This window comes from Rousettus aegyptiacus, unplaced genomic scaffold, assembly GCF_014176215.1.
Source record: "Rousettus aegyptiacus isolate mRouAeg1 unplaced genomic scaffold, mRouAeg1.p scaffold_m13_p_6, whole genome shotgun sequence".
Lineage (NCBI taxonomy): Eukaryota > Metazoa > Chordata > Mammalia > Chiroptera > Pteropodidae > Rousettus > Rousettus aegyptiacus.
Genome location: NW_023416309.1, coordinates 25,964,309 through 25,986,793, shown reverse-complemented (window position 1 = coordinate 25,986,793; position 22,485 = coordinate 25,964,309).

The window sequence follows — 22,485 nt, the reverse complement described above, 5'->3', positions numbered from 1 at the left end:
TTCTTTTTATTCCTTAGATTTCACATATAAGTGAAATCATACAATGTTTATCTTCCTCTGACTTAAATACCTTCTAGGTCCATCAAAGCAATATCTTTTTCCATCCCCTTCCTTTTAGTCTGTGTGTGTCTTTTAATCTGAAGTAAGTCTGTTGTAGGCAGAATACGTAAGGGTCTTGTTTTCTTATCCTTTTAGCCACTCTATCTTTTGGTTGGAACACTTAATTCTTTTCCATTTAAGGTACTTATTGATAGGTATGTAGTTGTTACCATTCTTTAGTCCTGTTTTTGATACATGTTCTTTCTTTGTAAAAAAGTCCCTCCAACATTTCCTGCAATATTGACTTGATGGTGATAAATTCCTTTAGCTTATTTTTGTCTGGGGAGCTCTTTATCTGTTCTTCGACTCTAAATGATAGCTTTGCTGTATAAAGTGTTCTTGGTTGTAGATCCTGAGTCTTCATCCTGTCAAGCATTTTTGGCTAAGCCCTTCTGTCCTGCATAGTTTCTTTTAAGAAATCAGTCACCAGTTTTATGGGTATTCCCTCATAGGTAACTATCTGTTTTTCTCTTGCTGCTTTTAATATTCTTTCTTTGTATTTAACCTTTCAGGCGGCTAAGTAATACGGAGGCTGTGGCTATGAAAGACTCCTCTTAAAGGGGTTGCATCCACGAGTGGATTTTTGTGGTGATGGACCTGCTCGCTTTGAGCACCAGTGCCAATTCGGCTGCACACAGGGGACGCCAGGGACTTACAGGGAGACATTGTTGAAGTGAGGACCAATGAGGGACTCTATACAGAAGTGCCGGCGGTATCCATTATTCCCTGTTGAGCACTCCCCACTCCCAGTGCACACACACAGTGCTGCCATAGCTGTGATGTCATCAAACTGGATAACAGAGGTTGCTTCGCCCAGAGGATTCCCTGAAACCCCACCTCCCCAAACTTGTGGCCCCACCTAAGCTACATCCAGGTATATTTTCAGTGAATCAGATGTGCCTTGCTGGGCAGCTCCTACTCTCACACTGGAGCCAGCTGGCCTTGGTTTCTGGTGTGGCCTTTTGAGGCAATTAGAAGCACAGCATCTGTGAATTGCTTGCTGAATCTTAACAGGTGTCCCCAGAGGGGCAGAGGCTTGAGCTAAATTTGGCCTGGAGCTAAACCCCTCTTAGAACTGTGCCATTGGACACCTACTTTACAAATCCACACTAATAAGACCGGGAGACTTAGGAGCTTTGCTTAGTATGTAGAAACACACGGAAAGGGAGCCAAAATGGGAAGACAAAGAAGCAGAAACCATATGAAAGAATAGGACAGAGATCCAGAAATAATGGGGTCAAGTAATATATGCAAAGTTTTAAACACTGGTTATAAAGATGTTCAATGAACTTTTGGGAATTGTAGATAAATTCAGTGAGAACTTCAACGGAGATAATAAAATATAAAAATGGAAATGGAAATTATAAAAGGGAATCAATCTGAAATGAAAAACACATTATCTGAGATGAGAAATATATTAAATGGAATAAACAAAGGAATAAACAAAGTGAATAAAGAAAAGGATCAAATGCCCTATCTAGAGGGTGGGAGAGCCAAGGACACTCAATCAGAATGGCAAGAGATAAGATGCCAAGACTATAAAAATAACTTAAGGAGCATATGGGACACTATTAAGGGTCCAAATATCCATCTGATTGGCATACCTGAAGAAAATCAAGATGTTAAACAGCTGTTTGAAGAAATAATGATGGAAAACTTCCCTAACCTATTGAAGGAAATGGACATAAAACCCCAGGAAGCTCAGAGAATCCCAAAAACCAGGGATCCAAAGAAGCCCACACCAAGATACATCATAATTAAAATGCCAAAGATATCGCTTTCAAATTTAGTGAAGTCGATCACTTAACTCTGGTTATACAAGCAAACTCAGCTGAACCATGTACTCCTATACAATGTTAATTATTGTTGTTTTAAGTTTTGACTGGTTTCTTATGTAGAAATATTTAATGTAGGCATCTAATTGTTCTTACGTCAGTTATTAGATCACTTCACCTCCTAAGACTGGCCTTGCTGCTAAACTTACTGACCTTGCTTACTAATGATAAGACACTTCATTTATTTTTTAATTTATGCAGTTATTCAACATTTATCAAGTACCTACTAGGGGCCAGCTGTTTTTCAAAGACCTTGGGATGTTGTAGGGGAAAAAATTTTTCTATTCTGCTGGGCAAAGGGCAAGGATGTTTATTATTAAAATATTTCATATGACTCCCCTGGGAGAAGACCTCCTAAAAAAGTAGGTTGTGTTAAGTACCTCATATTATAGGGCTTACTAAAAGTCAATCAGAATGCTCAGTAAATAAAAAAACTTATTATAAATATGTCATTGGGGAGAACATAAGGTAATTAAGGGTTAAAATCATTGTAGTCAGAAAGAAAACAATAGTTTCCAATATTTTCTTCCTTTTATTTGTTTTTTCCCCCAGAGGTTAGAATAGTATCTGAATTGATTAAACAATATTTACATATTGCATTTGATTGATGTGTCTCCTCCACACTACCACATTTTATTAATTTATATTTAAGAAATACTACATCAATTGCTCTAAAGTCCTTTCATTATAGATTTTGTTGATTGCATACTCGGGATGTCATTTGACATGTTCCCATGCCCCCTGCATTTTCTGTAAACTGAGTGTTAGATGGAGAGGTTTAGATTTAATTAATCTCAAAATTAATCTTAATTTTCTGGCAACACATGAAAATCTCCAGAAGAGTTATTTATTTTAATAATAAAAAACTTGCCCATTTCCAAAATCATTATTCATGAAGCCTATATATATATAATATATGTACATATATTATATACATAACATATATATATATAATACATGTAGTTTCTTATATAGCTAGGCCTCTTAATAAGCTTTTTCCCTCTTAAGGTAATCCTGACAATCACAGCTTTATTATTGTTTTCCCTCAATTGAAAAATGTCAAACATAAAAAAAAACTAGCAGAAAAAGACAATGAACCCCCACATAGCCACTTCAAAGCTATCAAAAAAAAAAAAACCCATAGACAATCTTATTTCATGCTTCTAAATTAAGTTGTTTTGAAGTAAATTCTACAAATTATAACAATTTATCTTTGAATATGTGTCTGCTTATTTTTTTTTAAAAAAAAGGACTCTAAAAAAGAAAACTTTGATAATATTTTAAAACTAAAAATAAGTATAAGTCATTAATATGATCAGACACCTGCCAGAGTTCAAACTTTCCCAGTAGTGTCCAAAGAAAGTTCATGCAGCAGCATTTGGTTAAGTCTCACAAAACTTGTTAACACATGTTTCTCTCTTTTATCTGTTTTATTTTGTGTATTAAAAGTTCTTGAACATGTTTCTACTATAGCGGCCCCACATTTTGGATTTTGCAAAGTACATCCTTGTGGGATATCATTTTATACGTTCTCTTATCTTTGTATTTTCTCTACATTTGTAGTTAGATTTATAGACTTGGTTCATTTCAGGTTCCTCCTTTTTTTTTTTTTTGTACACTATATTATACTGAAATTGTATGCATCAAGTGAAAGATAAATAGCATCCTTTTTTTTTTTTTTTATAACTTTTTGGTGATATCAGTGCCCAGTGATATGATAGCCCAGTATCATCATTTCATTATAGATTTAAAAAACAGATTTTATTCTAATTCATATGTGTTGGTTTCACTCAAACTGCAGAGAAAAGCAATGGCAAATTGCATGTACATCTTCTACAGGGTGCATGCGGCTCAGACCACACCCTACACCGCTATGATTTATCCAAAAGGCTAATAATCCCTGCCTGCTCTCTGATGTCAGTACAAAATTACTCCTAGCTTCCTCAATACCTTGCTTTAGTCTATCCTGCATGCATTCTGTCACAGACTGTCAATCAATCTTTAATATGTATTAAGCACTTAGTATGATCCAAGTGTTAACAAACCCAAGGGGATCATTTTTCCCACCTGTATCAAAGCCAAAAGAGACACGGACAGGAGTTTGCAGCAAGGAAAGTAGAGGTTTATTTAAGGAAGTGGCACCAAGCCCAAGACACAGATGAGCTAGTGCTCAAAAACCTGGCTGCCTTATGGCCAATAGGGGATAGTTTGTATAGGGGAAAACCCATGAGTAGCTAAGGGAGTTGGGACCATGGGCTCTACTGATTGGTTGAGGCTAGGGTCGGAGGCAGCTGATCATCGTATCACGTCCTAATGTCAGTCATGGCATTATTCTGTCTGGTTTCAATGGGATGCTGGTAGGGTCTTTTGCCTTCATGGGTCTGGAGCTGCAAGATGTTATCTTCAGTTTGAACAAAACTCTGTTTCTGTGGTCAACAAACCTGAGGCTTTATTCCTGACTTTAATGATTAAGGGAGTGGTCCTGCAGTGTGCAGAAGGATAGGGAAAGAAAAAAATCAAGTGAGCCCAAGGCGAGGTTGAATCAAGGAGAAAGAGAAGTGAAGGTTTGCATGGTTGCACAAGCAATGTTTTAAATTTCTGCTTAGTTCTCTTCCCTGTCAATCAAGGTAATTTTTCATAATTATATAACTTTGGTGCACAATAGAAATCTGAAATGTGAAAGAGTCAAATGAATGCAATAATGAAAAGCAAAAACTTTTTCCAGAGTTGTCGGATTTGTTCAGTATCACACAGGATTAAGCTTAGATGTCTGACATTAGCAATGTAAGCTTACCAATGACCTAATAGGTGCAAAAGCAGAAGGGGAAGAAATTCTCTTCCAGTCACTATGACCTAGAATTCATAACAGTCTCTAAAATTTTCTTCTTTCCTACTATTACCTCTTTTTACGAACAATTTTACTATTTTTCAGTACCAACCTTTTTTTTGAAGCTATCTTTGACAGTTTAGACAGTCAATTGAATCTTGCTAGACTGAATTATAATCATTCATTTATTCAACATTATTACATCTGCAATAAAATAAGCACTGTGCTTATTCAGATAACACTGATGAGAGAATTCTGAGCTTTTTAGACAGTCAATTATAATATAGTGTGATGAGTAATAATGGGCCATATGTGATAGAGTATAAAAAACAAGGCATTATGAATTTCATAATTACAGACCCTACCCCAGTCTTAAAAGTTGCAGAAAATTTCCTGAAAGAAGTAGTATCAACACTGAGTTCTAAAGAATAAGGAGATAAGCAGGTGAAGAAGGAAGGAGGGTTAGGAAGACTATAACCAGCAATCAGATGGAAATAAAGGAGAATCTCTAGTGTACTAACTCCTAATGTTCTTTCCTCTTTCATGTCTGTTACTTATTTTTCTCTCCCTATATTTTATTTCACCTAATCCAATTACTATTCTAAGCAATAATATGGTACTTATCAGAATAATGAAAAAATAAAATCCTATTTTTTTTCTTTTGACCGCATTCAAAATTAGCTGGAAAAAAACTTCATTTAACATGCAATTCGCATCTCTCTTTTGCCATAATGTTAGCATTCTCTACGAAAGTGAAATAAATATATGATGTTTAAATATACAGACTTTCGTGTATAAAGAAGCACAGTTTTGAAAGTGCTTTCAGTATCCCCTTAAAGATGGATGAGACATTCAATCATTCGTATAAATTTATGTATTTAAAGCTGGAGAAAGTAAATGGGCCTTTAGTGTAGTCTCTAGGTCATGTAATCACGTATTTTTGCAGTCTCCAGATTTAAACAAGGATGGTTCTTGATGGATAGTACAGGAACAAATTATTTCAGATACAGCTGGCCTTCCCTCCAAACAGTTAAAAATAAGTGTTCAGGTCTGTTGCATTTTATCGAATGTTTAAACAATGATTGAAGAGACTTATGTTCCAGGTTTTGCAATAACACAGTTTCTTACTTACATACATTCAAATATTGCCATAAACCTTATTTTATATAAATAAAAGATCATTAAGGTATATTTGAAAATGTATACTATTATAAAATACATAAAGTGATAATATACGACATATATAGTGTGTTGCTATAAAGAATACTTCTTTTCAAGGATCTATAAATATAATAATGAAAGTTCCTTAATGATATATTCTTTGGGATATTAGATTATTGATACATTTTAATCTGACATTAAAATTTTCAGTTATTAGGTATAAACTGAAAAAATATACATATTTTCTTAATATTATATTATAAAATTATAGTAATTATAAATACAGTACAAAGAAAAAATGCTCATAAAAATGCTCTGAATGGAGAAGAAAATTGATTTTTAATAAGGCACTCAGTTTTAGGGGAAAATTCTTATTTTTGAATAATATAAAAGCAGAGATAAGAGCAAGTGATTATATTTAGTAATTCAATTTTAAAATTTAAATTTGCAAAATATAAATATTACCTTTAAAATGCTTTATGCTTTACAATACAAAGGTATAGCTAACATAGTGATCTAGATGTAGTTTCATGAAAAGGATATCTTCTGTGTTATGATAAATTATCAGTTTAAAAATGAAAATAGTCATCTGCCCCCTTTTTATTGGATTGCTTGTTTTTTGTTGTTGAGTTGTATGAGTCATTTATATATTTTGTATATTAGTCCCTTATCCAAGACATTACTTGCAAATATTCTCTCCCATTCTGTTAGCTGCCTCTTTGTTTTGCTGGTGGTTTCTTTTGAAAAGATTTTAGTTTGCTATAATCCCATTCATTTATTTTTGCTTTTACTTCTCTTGCCTTTGAGGTCCATTCAGTTTAATATAAATAAAATATTGCTTTAGTAGGCATATTTACTCATTCACTCCAGCTTCACCACAATTAGTCTCTCATTCACACTGGGGACTGCAATCTGAATAAATACTATCCTCAAGGACACGTGCTTAGATATTTGAAGAACGTTATTTATATTCAGTCCCCCAAAAAGCTTCCGAATAGTCTAAGCTCTTACAAAGTTAAGATAAACGTTCCAGATTCTGAGCTTTTACTGAAAAAAAATTCTGAGCACCTACTTAAAAAAAATGGTCTATAAACATTCAGTGCAGAATTTATCTCTCTGTGATCTGTGAAGTTTATTGTAACTTCATGTGTGATTAGAGTTGTCAGATTAGCAAATAAAAAGATAAGATTTCTAGTTAAATTTGAATTTTATATAACAAGTAAATATGTTTTTAGTATTAGTATGTCTCATATAATACTTGAGACATTGTCTGCCTGCCTGTCTATCATCTCTGTCTATAAACTACCTATTTAATAAAAAATCATTCATTGTTTATCTAAAATTTAAATCTAACTGGGCATCCTGGATTTTATCTGGTAATTTTATGGGGAATGTTGTGCTTAATCAGGTAATTATGCCACTGCTTGTTCCAATGTCTGTCCTTCCTCTCACCTGTTTTTTTTTGTTTTGTTTTGTTTTTCCCCTGTCCATTCTGGCCAGGTACCCTGGATGCCTACTTTTAATAGCCAGATAGTACTTTTGCCCAGTTTGTTTATTCTGATTACCCAGTGTTAACTCTTTTGCTAAATTGAATGCTCTTCTACATCTAAATCCCTGGCTCATATTTAGTTATTTGACTGTGTATTTTAGGCACTTCATCTGATTCATTTGTTCATTTCAGAACTAGCTTATATTCTGTTGTGTAACCTTTTCTGAAGCACATTTTGTAATATGATCTTCTGTGATTACCCTGCTCTCTTTCTGCATTTTAACAAAGAGGTAGATGATGTCACTATCTCAGAATGACATTTCTAACATGATAGCATCTTCAGTTATTGAAGAACAATAATGAGTTGCTACAATAATGAGTTCTTGGAAGACAAAAAAAAAAAAAAAGTATGTTAAAGTTCACCCAACTACTAGAAGAAAGCACAGGGGGTAAGGTAAACTCCTAGACATCAGTTCTGACAATGATTTTTTGGATTTAACACCAAAAGCAAAGACAACAAAAGCAAAAATAAACAAGTGGATTACATCAAACTAAAAAGCTTCTGCACGGAAAAAGAAATGATTAACAAAATAAAAAGGCAACCTATACAATGGGAGAAAATATTCACAAATCATCTATATAAGCAGTTAATATTCAAAATATATAAAGAACTCATACAACTCAATTACGACAACAGATATTTTTCCAAAGAAGACATACAAATAGCCAAAAGGTACATGAAAAGATGCTCAATATCACTAATTATAGAGAAATGTAAATCAAAACTACAATGATATATATGCTCCCCTTTGTTAGAAGGGGTATCATCAAAAAGGCAAGAAAGGATGTAGAGAAAAGGAAACCTTTTGTACTGTTGACAGGAACATAAATTGGTACAGCCACTATGGAAAACAGCATGAATTTTCTTTAAAAAATTAAAAATAGAACTACTATATGATCCAGCAATCTCACTTGTGGTTTTATATCCAAAGGATATGTAACAAAATATCAAAAGGATATCTGCACTCCCATGTTCATTGTAGGGTTACTCACAATAGCCACAATATAGAAACAACCTAAGTGTCCATTAGCAGATGAATGGATAAAGATTATATATATATATATATATATATATATATATATATATATATATATATATATATTGCATATGTGGAATCTGAAAAAGCAAAACTCATAGAAATAGAGATGAGAATGGTGGTTACCAGGGATGGGGAACGGGGGAAAGAGGAGATGTTGGTCAAAGAGTAAAACTTCCAGTTATAAGAATAATTCCGGGGATCTAATGTACAGCAGAGAGATTATAATACAGTATTATATACTTGAAAGTTGTTAAGAGTAAATCCTAAATATTCTCACTATGAAGAAGAAATGTTAGTTATGTGATATGATGCAGGTGTCAGCTAACACAGTGGCGATAATTATTTTCATTACGTGCATCAAAATAACACATTGTACATTTATATAATGTTATATGTTAACTATATCTCAATAAAGCTGGAAAAATTAACTCATATTTTAGTATTTGGTAGAGTTGTTCTTCCCTGCCCACTTTGTAGTTAGATATGGCCATCTAACTATTTTTTTTTCTGCATTGAAATGTTAGCAGAAGTGTTAACTATAGGCAGTAGCCCTAAGAGGTAAGACAAGACTTATCATCTATCTTTCTATTGCTGAGATGATTTTGGAGGCATATATTAAAATCAAATAAATGTCTGAGTGACAGATTAGTAGAACCTCCTTGGTGACCCATTTCGGACACAGTCTTAGTAAGAAATAAACTTAAGTTAAGAACTTAAAGTCTTTAGTATATGGAATAAACCTACCTCATGCTGATGCATATAGCCCCTATAAATAACCTGAATCATAAAATTAGATTGGTTTATATGTCTGAGAGGAGCTATAACTAGTCAGTCATTTATTATGAATCAGTGAACCAAAATTTAAAGTCATTGTCCATTTAATTTTAAATAGAAATTAAAGGATACTTTTTACTCATTTCAGCTGGAAAAATAGATTAGATTTTAACTCCAGATTTTCACCTACTCTAAAATAATGGCACAGAAATCAAAGCCAGCTTTTTTCATTCTATGCAGCTCTAAAAGTACATAACTAATTTTAAAAACATCATTCAATTTACTATCTTATGCACACTTTATGCATTATCCATTAACCATCTATAAATGAATTCATCTCTAATGAATTACTTATATGTTAATTTAAAATTAATAATCTACATAATTAATTATATGTATATTTTATTGAATTAAAGTACTCTATTCTATTTGTACTGAAATTAATATATTTTAAACTATTCTGTTATTAATAAAATTTTAATGCATTTATTCACCCGTTTATTTTAAGAAAAAATTAATAGTCTTGTGATCAGATATCAATTATTCAAATTCTATATAATAGTCTATATTACATCTAACCACCATATCTTTGAAACAATCTAATGTTTGACTTGCTAATGGTTAATGAAAGAATTAATTATCTACTGAATATAAGGAATATATTTGACCAAATGAAACGATATATACTCACAATATGACAAACATTAAAATCCTTTGATGTGTTATGGCTATAATTCAATTTTCCTACATTAGGGTCTTGCACTTTGATTGTCATTTTTGATAAATGTATATCTACAGTGTTTAGTTCTTCTCATTTGTTTTCTACTTCATTTTTCTCTGTCTTAGATTTTCAGAGAATTTCACTTGGTTTTCTTAGTCACATATTTTCTAATGTCCATTAACATTTCTTACAATTTCTCTGAGTTTCTTATCGTTTTTATATAGTAATAGTATTTCTTATAGTTTCTGTGGATTTATACTCTGTCATTTTTATTATTCTTAAAATGTTAATCTTTAAATTAAGGAAGTGAATAGTTGGAAGTACATAATATCCTTATAAGCACATTTATACCTTTCAAAAATTTTAAAAAGTGGTCCATGTCTAACTTTACGTATGAGAGTCCTAACTTTCATCCAAAATGAGCAATCGCTAAGAAATGCATATAGTTTTGATATTCAATCACTATTCACCTGTCACCTCTCCAGATCAGCTGCAGTGTTTTCACGTGACCTCTCTATGCGTGCATATTTTTTTTTTATCAGGGTAACATTGTATCACATTTTCACACTTGAAAGTACTAAAGAATATGTGTATTTTCACACATAGTCTGTGAGGTTTTTAAAGAAAAGGGAAATTTCACATTTGTTCTTGTGTCCCTTTTATAAAAAATGAGTGTGGAAATTATAGAAGTTTTTAAATGCGTTTCAATGAATATTTATTCTAGTATCTTCCATTGTATTTTTGTATAATCAAGCACGACATTTGACTTCAATAGAGGTATATTTTGACTCTTCATTTCCTGATTATTGATGAGATGTTTCTTTTTATTAAGAAATCTGTACATTTTTATACTAGCTCATGTGTATTGCACACACTCATTACTCTCTTCCTTGATTATTAGTCTGGATTACATATTCTTTCAGGCTGTCTTGGCTCTATCCACTCCAAAAAAAGGTATAAATCACCATGCATCTGAAAATAATATGCCAAAGAGGATGTAGAGCAGGATGTCTATTTCTCCCCTTATGAGAACTTTTCAGTAACTAAAAGCATGTCATAAACTAGTTCGCTAGATTTTTAAATATTTGGAATGAATGGGTAGCTAAGAGTCACATATTCATGTATTTAGTCAGTCAGTCATCAAATATGTATTGAGAATTGACAATAAATAACTCAATATGTTCCTTAGAATGAGTAAGGCATGAGCCCTGTCAGGAATTAGCTCACAATTTCGAAGGGGAAATAATAATAAAAGTGACTACATAAAATAACTTTAAATGCTATTAAAAGATACCAATAGAACTAAGAACAAAGGAGGAAAACATGGAATCGAGTTAAGGATTAAAATAAAAGAGGTGGCATTTGAAATAGGTTCTGAAAGTGAATATCATTTTTGCAGGCAGAGATGAGTGAAGAAATCAGAGATGTACATTCCAGCAGGAAAGTAATAGTAAAGTCATAGACACAGAACGTTTTGAAGAGATACTCTAGAATATGATGGGGAAATATTGAGGTAGATACTAAACCCAGAAAAAATGAATAGTTTAAATTTTCTAAAATTTATTTAATAAGAATTGGGAAGTTACTGGAAGAGATTTGATTAAGAGTGTAACATAATTGAAGTAGTGTTTTGTTATTATTATAAATTTGTCTGAACATAATAAAAAGAGGAGATGGGAGAGGAAGAGAGAGAAAGAGGAAAAGGGAGAGACAGAAAGATTGTATTGTTTGAGAGATTGGGCAATTATAATTTTCTGGGTAATGAAGATAATATAAAGAAGGGGTGGTTTTATTATAGCCATGTACACATAATGGTATTTTGGTCAGCTGTAGATTGCATATATGATGTTAGTCTCATAAGATTATAATGGAGTTAAAAAAATTTCCTTCACTAAGTGATGTTGTAGACATCGTAATATCATGGCATGAGGCATTACTTATGTATTTGTGGTGATGCTGGTATAAAAAAGACCTACTGTGCTGACAGTTGTATAAAACTATAGCACATATAATTATGCAGAGTACATAACACTTAACAGTAACAATACACAACCATATTACTGGTTTATGTATTTACTATATTATACTTCTATTGTTATTTTACATTGTACTTTTTCTACTTAGAAAAAAATGTTTCTATAAAAAAAGTATGCTATGTTCTATACTAGCAGTAGCTGTATCTCATGTTTACCACATCTCTCAATGGCCTTATTTTCTTTGTGCTTGATTTAATCCCATGTTGTTTGGGTCAACCTGTCTCCTAAGTGTTCAACATCCATGGCTAATGTTGCCAGTAAGAGGCCACATCAAGTAATTGATCTGGAAATGAAGTTAAAGCAATTAAGGACTATGAAGGTAGAAAATCAGTGCTGGTCATTGCTCACCAATCAGACATGTTCCATTCCACATTATAATTTTGAAGAACAAGAACAAAGTGACAGAAACTGTTAAAGAATGTGAGGGCAATGAAACTAACAAAAATTCAAGAGGGACCTACATCAGACATAGACAAACCTCTAATAACCAGATCGAAGACCAGACACAGAAGTGTATCCCTCTCAGCACCTTGATGATCAAAGTCAAAGCAAAAGTTTGTTTGTGATGTTAAAATAAAAGGCTGGACTGAACTACAATGTTGAATTTTCTGTTAGCTTTAGGTGGCTTAAACTACTCAAGAATCATTATTCATTACATAATGTGAAAGCAAGTGGTAAGTCTGTGAGAGCTGATGTGAAGGCAGCTGAAGAATTGTCAGAAACCCTAGATAAGCTGATTGTGCAGGGAAATTATTTGACAAAGCAAATGTTCAAAATAGATGTACCTCTCTATTCTGGAAAGGATGCATGAAAGGACTTTCATCCATAAGGAGGTCAAGTCAATGTCAGGTTTCAAGGCTTTTAAAGACAGAATAACAATTTTGCTTAGGAGTAATGTTGTGGGCTACAAATTCAAACCCTCTGAGATCTGGCACAGTGAAAACTCCAGGCCTTCAAGTACATCAATAAACATACACTGCCAGTGTACTATGGGATCAATAAGAAGTCATGGATGACCCAGCTCCTAGATGCCCCCTCGAATTCCTATGCCACCGAAATAGAGAAATATGGTGTGGAGAATAACATACCTTTCAAGATTTTGCTTATTGTTGATCATGTTTTCAGGCATCCTTCTTTTATTGATGATCTTCAACCCAGTACCAGAATAATGCTTCTCCCTCCAAACATCACCTCTTTGGTCCAATCAATGGATCAGTGGTTACAGCAACTTTTAAGTCCTTCTACCCGAAGAGAACATTTACCCAGGTTATAGCTGCAATGGAAGAAGACATTGAAATGAAACTGATGCAATTCTGGAAGGATTATAGCATCTGACTGCACCTTGCTTGGGCTTGTAGGGATGTCACTAAGGGCATATATGAATGGCATCTGGAGGAAGACACTGAAGAGGTCCGCCCATAACTTCTTCCAGATGCCATGCAAAGGATTTACCAAGGATGAGGAGGTTGCAAAGATTAACAAAGTTGTAGTTGAGATGGCAAACAACTTTCACTTGTATGTGGATGAAGATGACATTGAGGAGCTCCTAGAGGTAGTCTCTAAGGAATTGACTAATGAGGAGCTGTTAAAATTGAAATAGAAATACATAGCTAAAGAAGAAAAAGACAAAAGAAAGCTACAGGGTTTGAAAAAGAAAACCCTCAAGAAAATTCACAGTGAAGGAGTTAGCAGAAGCTTTTTCAGACCTCAATAGGCTCCTTAAAAAGTTTGAAAACGTAGACCCAAATTACAATAGGTTTTCATTAATAGCAAGAATGTTCTCCTTACAAGCATATCTATGAGGAAAAAAAGTAACAAATCAAACAAATCTCCATGGACATATTTCTGTAAAGAGTGACACCTCCTCAAGAAAAGCCTCAGACAAGGCCTTCAGGAAGTATTTCAAAAGAAGGCTTTGTTCTCATAGGAGATGACAGCCCCACACATGCTATTGCCCTGAAGACCTTCCAGTGGGACAAGAGGTGGAGGTGGAAGACAGTGATACTGACAATCCTGACCTACTGTAGGCCTAAGCTAATGTGTGTGCTTTTGTGGTAGTTTTTAACAAAAAATGTTTTTAAAATAAAAAATAAAAATAGAAAAAAAGCCTATTAAATGAAGATATAAAAAATCTTTTTTGTATAACTGTACAACGTGCCTGTGTGTTAGGCTGCTATTACAAAAGATTGAAAAAGTTAAAAAAAATTAAAAGTTTACAAAGTAAAATGTTACTGTTAGCTATGCTTAAATTATTTTGAAAAAATAAATTTAAAAAAAGAATTTAGTGTAGCCTAAGTATACAATGTTTATCAATTCTACAGTAGAGTACGGTAATGTCCTAGACCTTCACATTCACTCACCGCTCACTCACTCACTGACCCCCACAGAGCAACGTCCAGTCCTGCCAGCTCCATTCATGGTATGGTGTACCATTTTTTATCTTTTATACCATATCTTTACTGTACCTCTTCTATATTTAAATACATAAATACTTATGATTGTGTTATAATTTCCTACAATATTCAATACAGTAACATCTAGAATGGGTGTGTAGTAGCTTATTCCATCCATACTTGTAAGTATACTCTATAATATTCACACAATGAATAACCTAATGACACATTTCTCAGAATGTATCCCATTGTTAAGCAATGCGTGACAGTATAAACTTTTTGATACATTTTATTGTACTAGAGTTTTATCTACACCATTGTTTTGTGGCCCAATTCATTCGTCCTCACAAAAACCTTTCCTGAGATGTTCATATAAATGATTGGTTAGATAGTTAGACAAAGACTACTGTTCAGACTTCATTCTCCACCATTCCATCTCCCTAACCTCTTTCCCAGTGGACTTAGTACGTATCACCTATCCCCAGACGCCCAGTTTCTCTTATCACTGCTTTCCTCAATGTGTGCTATTCTCCCTTCCTTCACATGACGAGCTCCTACTTCAGTGCATCAGTTTAAATGTTTTAAATTATAAAAAAACAGAAAACAATTTCAAACTGGTTTAAACACTGGTGGGAATTTATTGGCTTGTAACTGAAATACATAGGTTTAACAGCTGAGTTAATTAACTAGTTCTATGTTTATATTAAGGACTGAGGATTTTTTTGTAGTTTGTTTACTTAAGCAAGAGATGTAGCTATCAACATTATTTCAGACTCATCTCAAAATCACTTCTGCTTTCTAAGTTCTTTAGTAATCTATCAGTGTTTCCACTCTCACAAACATCTCATTTTCAACATATCACCACTTCACATAAAAATAATTTTAATAATATATACTACGGAATAATATTAACAGCCATGAAAGACTTCATATTAATTATAGGAAATTCTAATATCTCAGAAAACTTTGAACCTTCTTTTGATGCCCCACCTCCAAAAAGTTTTAGCCCATCCTGATGAATTCTCAGATCTCAAGTAGTCCCACCGATAACTTTAAGTACTGTCTTTTGTGAAGCAGAATACTTTGTGGGGATATGAATCTTTGAATATTTCAGGATGAGGCAAGGTCTCTGAACAATTTAAGATCAGAAACTCCCCCTCCCAATATTATTAGTTATTTGCATTGCCATAGAGATAGAAACAGACTGGAAAGTTACTAAGGGAAATGTTTTAATATTTTAATTTTTGGAAATATCTCTGAATCAGATTTGAAATAGGATTCTGCCTAAATCCCATGATGTGGGGTAACACCATTTCCCAAATAATTCCTAAGGTTCAACTGGCCAGAAGTTCCTTTTCACTTTTGAAACTGTCTCAGGACCTCAAAAGGGTCATACATATTAAAAAGAAGCCCTCTGGGCCTGGCCCTAGTAGTTAAATCACTGCTATGATTTATTGGGTGATTTTCCTTTTGGGGGCAGTGGGTTCAGTAGTTTGTGGTTTTGTTTTGTTTTTTGTTTGTTTGTTTGTTTTGTTTTGTTTTATACAGCCCTACAAGGTAAAGATTGTTATTCTCTCCACTTTACTAGTGGCAAAACAGGATTAGTGAGGCTGAGCAATTAGCCCACTGTCATATAGCTAGAAAAAAAGGAGAGCTGGAGATTTAACTCTAATCTCTCTGATACCAGCGCTAATACCCAAAGGCATTATCATTCATTCAATATTTATGAATCATTTACTATATGACTGACACTTCTCTAAAAGCTGTGGATTAAGTGATGAATGAGAGAGACATGAATCTAATTCCAAGGATCATTTTTGAGAAGTAGGCTATAAAGAAATTTTATATCTATCTATCTATCTATTTATCTATCTATCTATCTATCTATCTATATTGATAGATATATAACTTTTATATATAATATATAATTTATAGATAGATAAGATATAGATATATAGATGATTAGATATAGATATAGATATATAGATAGATAGATACACACATATGTTTAAATTAAGGAAAATAAAATAATAAGTTCTGTGTAGAGAATAAGGTAAAATGATGTGATAAGAGGAAGTGGGGACCATTGTAAGCAGTGAGTCAGGGAAGTCCTTTCAGTGAAATGGGCATTCTAAGTGTTAGAAATGACCAGAGCAGGGCTAAGAATGACAAAGAGCCAGGCATCTGAAAACCAGGGGTAGAGAATTCCAGTGTAAAGGGTAATCTTGGTCTGAATAAGACATCGAAAGTAGGATAGTACATCTAGAGCATAACTGAGTAAGGGGAGAGAAGGCAGAGGTCAGAGCAAGAACTCTGGATTTAATTCTAAATGCAATAGGAAATTTTTGGTGCTTTTAATCAGAAAAGTGGAACTCTTACTACTGTGTATAAAATAGTTTGTTAGGAAGTGGACAGATGTAGAACAAATAGGAAGCAATTAAAATAATCCAGGGAAGAAATAATAGTAGCTGGATGAAGGTGTTAGGAGATAAAATAGAATAAAATAGATTGATTTGGGATATATTAGTAGGACCAAAAGAGCTTATTTTACTAGCTCCCTATTGAATGAATATTCAACAAATCATTATAATTTACCAACAAAACACTTGTTATTCATGAACTACTTATATTTTAGCGACTTTATAAATAGCTATTGTCGTATTTATTGTTTTACGTTTAAGGTTGATGAAATAGTGACAATGATTTTTCTCACGATAACCTAGTTCCCCTTTAAGTTTCTACCTTCTTGCTCTTAAGTTTACTTTCACTGAAATGTCCTTCAAACTTCTCCCATTTATTTTGCTGAACTTGTGAGCTCTATAGTAATTAATCTTATAGAATATCTGTGTTATAGTTCTCCTCACTTGCATCCCTAGATTACAAATGCATAAAGGTATCCTTGACCTTGTTTTCTGGGTCTTCAATTTATAAAGATATATCTAATATGGTTTTCATTTTTATTAATGTTTCTATTCATCTCTTTGCTTTTGAAAATGTATGCAGTTTTAGGATATAGCCATAGAATTTAAGAAACCTGAACCGGAAAATATTTTAATATTGTTTTGTTTTGGTTTTGGTTTCAATTGTTTCATGTGGCTGTGGAAAATCAAATTGTAAAATGATCCAAATGACTTATAAGAAACAGAACTCTATTGTAGCAACTGGCACTAACCAATAGGGAAAATATGCAAGAAAACTGGAGGCCAAAACTTTGCCCCTTAAACCCACAGGTATGGTGGTCATCAGACTATAAATGAAAAGAGAGAAAAAGAGCCCTAACTCAGTCAGGTGAACTGTATTCATCTATATTAAGCTTTTATTTCTTTGTAGCCTTCTTCAGCTCATCTACTCTTAGACATCTATATAGTCCAATATTTCCTTCTGCATAATTTCTTATCCTTTACCCAGGTTCCCACTTTGAAAATTTCTTATAAAACTACCTTGCAATATGATAACTAGATACCGACATTATTGCAGAAAATATACTGGACACAAAGCTCCCTCAGATTGTCCTTTTCTGATCACACTCACTTCCCTCTCACACTTAATCCCTCCTCACTGTTGGCAAGCAATCACCACCCAAAGTCAAATCCCCTTCTGTCACCATATATTTAACTCTCTTTACCCTTTTCTACTTCCTCTCTCTCCACTTTCCCTCTGGTAACCACTAAACTGTTTTCCATGTCTATGTGTTTTTGTTTTTTTGTTTGTTGTTCCATTGAAATGATTTTTTAACTTTTGTCAAAAATCGGTTAGGCCTAATTTTGTGAGCTTATTCCATTGATGTTTTTCCCTCTGCCAATATCATACAGTCTTGATCACTGTAACTAAAATAAGTCCTGAAAGCAGGTAGACTGATTCCTTTTATTTTATCTTTCTTTTTAAAAATTGTTTAGGTGTCTTTTCTCATTAGCTTTTCCATCTTAATATTAGAATAATTTTATCTATATCTATAAAAAGTCTTGCTGGGATGTTGATAGAAATAGCATTAATCCTACATCCAAAATTATATTGAATCATTTTCATTCTATCTTGCAGATTGAGTTTAGGTTGGATAGCCAAAACACACACACACACACACACACACGCACGCACGCACGCACACACACACACACACAAAGGAATAACAGTCCTACTTACAGATTAGCGCGGTCCCTTAGTACAAGAGTCTTAGATCTTTGACTGCTATTAAAATTGGCGTAGAAGAACTGATAGATGAGCATCTGTTTTTTTGTTTGTTTGTTTTTTTTCTTGTTTTTTTTTTTTTTAATGAATACTTGTACTCATAGCTAATAGCTAAATCAGGAATTGTCACTCATTTGCACAAAGGAATAAAAATGAGTTTTATTTTTTTTTTTTTGATGGACCAACTTTTGTTCTGATTGAAAGTATGTTGAGAGGATCTGAGTGCTCATCTTTTCTGGAAAACTCATTTGTGGTTACACTAATATATCTGATGGAGGTCGTACCTCTTTCCTCATCTTGAGAAACCGCAAAATTGACCAAATCCAAATGACACAATCGGGACATGATGCTAGGAGGTGAGGTTTTTAGCTTGTAAAGCAAATGGTTTAAAACCCCAAGCCTCCCTTGGTTTCTCTGGAGGCTACTTCTTGTGATATTTCTCTCTTCCTCTCTTTAGAAGGCTCTTTTAGTTACTTTCTGGCTATAATTCTTAGTTTCTACTTTAAAGACATAAATAATGGTATTCAAAATCTTTGTCATAGATCTTCATTTAACTATCTTAACTTTGAAGAGACAACTAGAAAACACTCAGAGGACTAGGCCTAAAAAGTGACCATCAAATAATTTAGCCTTTAGGACATGGTCATGACATGTTCTCTTGTTATTTGAGTGCTCACCTTTTCCTGTTTTCTTTCTGTTTGGCATCTCCAGCCTTCTTTTATGACCTTTAGCTGTTATTTACTTTGAGAACAGCAGGCAGAATCTGAGGACAAATTCTTGGATCATAATTGAAGCCATGTGAATTTTAGAAGAATTTGCTTGTGATCTTAACCTACATGCTAATAAACAAACTACCTATTAAAAAGTAAAATTATTTGTTAGTTAAAACTACTATTGTTACATCTCAGAAAAACAGGCAGTTCTCAACCTCGAGCCTCTTTTAAGAGATAGTACCCTACTTTCTTTCCTTTATTTAATAAAAATTTATTAGATGCTTGTCATATATGAGAAACACAATATGCTAATGACAATGCATGTATTATATCTAATGATCACAACAACACTGCAAAATAGTTTGCCCTTATTTTAGATTTTTAAATTCTAATTTGAGGATCAGACAGTTTAAGCAATATGCTCACCAAAACACAACACAGAAGACTAAATTTGGATTTGGAATCTTTATCTGTCTAGTACATCTCAAATAATGACCATTCAGTTCTATAGCATATATTGTGAATCAACTTTGTGTTGGACATTGTACTAAAAATAGTAAAGTAGACACAATCTCTGCTTATAAAGAAGACATTTTCCAGTAGAGCAGGTAAAATACAAATATTCTCAATGTGTAAATGTCATGCTAAAGGCGTAAAAGCAGTGCAGTGGACCTTAAAGAACAATAACAGAATGGAGGCTGAAATTCAGATTAAGTTCTATACCTTAGGGTGTTCTGCTTTCTCAGGTACAAGCTCAGCACCAAGACAGAGTAAAGAGGAATAAATGTATCTTGAGATAGGTATAAAAACTCCAGGTGATTATATCACCTCTGAATGCCTTTGTAACAGGTATGAACCTTCAGACTGGCACTTGAGTTTCAGAGAGAAAGATACTTATTCATAATTTTGCTAACTATTTCCAAATGATATAAAGAAGTTTCGTGTGTGAATAAAGGTTCTATGAAAAAGCCAAAGTATAATAAAGAATAAAACAGATTTAAATGGATAGTGACTTCCTGTCCCAGCAACTCGAGTGTGCAGATGTGATGAGAAAGTGAGAAGATAGATCTTAAGGAACAGTTTGACATGAATAAGAATCAACACACACTGCACATGTTTGCCTTGGGGATCTTGCTCAAAGATCAATGCATTTTGATGGATATAGCTTTGGCTTATACTGATTTTTTAAAAATCTTAGTTGCCAGAAGTTTGTTTTTAAATGCAGTTTGTTACTGTGCTAATTTAAGATGTTACCAAAAAAAAAAAAAAAAAAAAAAAAAAAAAGCCTAGAAGCATGAAATTAATCACTTGCCACTTACATTCAAAATAGATTTGTTAAAGCACTATTTGTTTTTGGCTGCCATCAAAATGGATAAACTGATGATTGCTCATATAAACAACAGGTAAACACTTACATGGATGAGAGCTTGGCGCATTGTAACCACATTGTCTTGAACTTGGTCTCATGGAAGATGTATCATGTTACCAAGGGGTGGGGAGACATTACTTGCCATGTTTAGTTTTATAATAAAGAAAAAATGGAAAGGAGACATTTTGATATATACGGTTCATTGTACAATGACTCTAAATATGTTTTGTATAAATAATGTGTTTTCCAAAATAAGGGTGAATAAGGCCTATAAAGACCTATGACCACCCAGAGTCAAAATTTTGACTCCTGATTATACCAAGATTTCACCTGGAGGTTCCGTTTTACCCTGGAAGTTTTCTTCACACACACTCTGTCCCTCTTACTTAGCTGACCCTTGGTCATCCTTCGTTTTCTGGTTTAGATGCTACCAACTCTGGGAAGTCTTCCCTGACCTGCCCAATATGGATCCAGTGTACTCCTATGTTCTCCCTTAGCATACAGTGCACCTCTATTTATGAACTTGTGTAAGTGATTATCCAGCTCTTGGTGTCCCCATCCAGAAGGGCATAGACAGGGCCTACACCCCTCTTACTACTGTAGTTCCAGAGTTTGGCATGGCACCTGACATGCGGTAGGCTCTTCAATAAACATTCATGGAGTGAAAACGTAATGCCCTCTGCCTAGAGTGAATTTATATTCAGTTATAGGTTTTCATCGTCACCTAACTACCGATTCCAGTGTTTTGAGCAAATTGCTTTATTAAACTAATAATCACATATTTATTTTACTTTATTTGGTTTTTAGGTGCTAAACCATTCTTACTCACCTATAACACAAAGCATACAACAAATTAAGAGTGAAGACCACAAACCCATGTTTTTTGAATTAATCTATTTTTTGTATCGCTCTACAATATACTCTAATTATTGGAGGGGGAATTACTTTTATGGTCTAAAAATTCTACATTCAATATGTTTTTCTTTATACAAATCTCTATATTGCCAATGATGTGTATAAATTAGTTTCTGAAAGTCTTTCCCTACTACTATGGTTTGTTATTAAGATTTTTAAATCATGCAGGAGGGAAAAAATGGCGTAGATGATAGAGGCTCTTTCATACCTCTGGTGACTAAATCAAAGTTGTGACAGAAACAAGGAGCAGCAGCAAGGAAAAATTGCTTGGTATCTAAATGAACAAGCCATATAACTAGGGAGAAATCCAAGAAATCATCCTGCAATGGCACAAGGTAGGACAAGGCGAGCACGCAGGGCTGCCCCATCCCAAACAGCTGAGTGAGACGGAAGCTGCAGCAGTGGCAGCAGCAGATGCCTCTTAAAGGGGCCATGTCCCCAAGCGTATTTTTATGGTAATAGACCTACTCACTCTGAGCACCAGTGCTGATTTGACTGCACACAAGAGGCACCAGGGACTTACAGGGAGATATTGCTGGAGTGAGGGCCAAGGAGAGACTCGCTCTATACCCAAGTGCCAGTGGTATGCATTGTTCCCTATTGAGCCCTCTCCCCTCTGAGGGAGGTAATGTTAGTGCACACACACAGCACCTCCATAGCCCAGACATCATCAAACTGGATAGCAGAGGTCGCTCCACTTAGAGGATTCCCTGAAACCCCGCCTCCCCAAACTTGTGGCCCCACCTAAGCCATATCCAGGTATATCCTCAGCAATTCAGGTGCTCCTTGCTGAGCAGCGCCTAGACTCACACTGGATCCAGCTGGCTTCGGTTTCTGGTGTGGCTTTTTGAGGCAACTAGAAGCACAG